This window comes from Macaca mulatta, chromosome 18, assembly GCF_049350105.2.
Source record: "Macaca mulatta isolate MMU2019108-1 chromosome 18, T2T-MMU8v2.0, whole genome shotgun sequence".
NCBI lineage: Eukaryota > Metazoa > Chordata > Mammalia > Primates > Cercopithecidae > Macaca > Macaca mulatta.
In genome coordinates this window covers 70,143,451-70,144,292 of record NC_133423.1, presented here as the reverse complement: position 1 = coordinate 70,144,292, position 842 = coordinate 70,143,451, and the positions used below count along the sequence as shown (strand labels likewise).

General features: G+C 38.2%; 1 non-coding gene across 1 annotated transcript; it reads left to right on the top strand.

The window, feature by feature from the left end:
* Positions 1 to 469: 469 nt before the first annotated feature.
* On the top strand, positions 470 to 572 carry LOC114673901 (small nucleolar RNA U13). The gene has a single exon (XR_003724751.1). It is a non-coding gene; the product is annotated as a small nucleolar RNA U13 (small nucleolar RNA).
* Positions 573 to 842: the final 270 nt, after the last annotated feature.

Below are 842 nucleotides of genomic sequence, written 5' to 3'. Positions count from 1 at the left end.
TAATTCTCCCTATGGTTGCTGTAAGAAAAGTTGGTCATATAAATACTTCATCCACATAGTAAGCACTTTATAAAGGCTCACTTTTATTATTATTACTAATTTAAAACAACTAATACTATGTACTTAAAAAATAAAAAACAGCACAGATAATGTCTCTAGTGGGAAAAGGGGCAAAGCCAGGCATTTGAGGGCACAGACACAGGGAAAAGGAAATCTGAGAAAAAGAAAGCAGTTTCCCACATCTTAACTTCAGTCAGGTCATAATCAAGCTTTCCTGACCCACTAAAGAGGTTCTGCCCTCTGAGGGGTGAATAATCAAAATCCATTCACTGCTGACATGCAAGCATGACAATCTTATTTCTTTGCATTCCTGAGATGAAAACCTAATTGAGCATCGTTTTAAAATTACTATTATTTTAAGACAAAGAGGAGTAAAGTTATATTTTTACAGTTGAGTGATAATTTTTACAATCTTTCGTGGTTTGTAAGTGTGATAATTGGGTTTTCACACACACGCGTGAGGTGTGCCACCCTCAAACCTTGCTGTGATGTCGGCACTTACCCATCTGACAAGAAGAAAGGAAGAAAACAAGAAATAATTTTTAGGTACTAAGACAAATGTTTTCTTTGTGTGTGTGTGCCTCTTTATTTTTATTTATTTATTTGTTTATTTTTATTTTTTTTGAGATGGAGTGTTGCTCTGTCGCCCAGGTTGGAGCGCAATGCTGCGATCTCGGCTCACTGCAACCTCCGCCTCCTGGGTTCAAGCGTTTCTCCTGCCTCAGCCTCCCAAGTAGCTGGGACTACAGGTGTGCACAACCATGCCTGGCTATTTTTTTGTA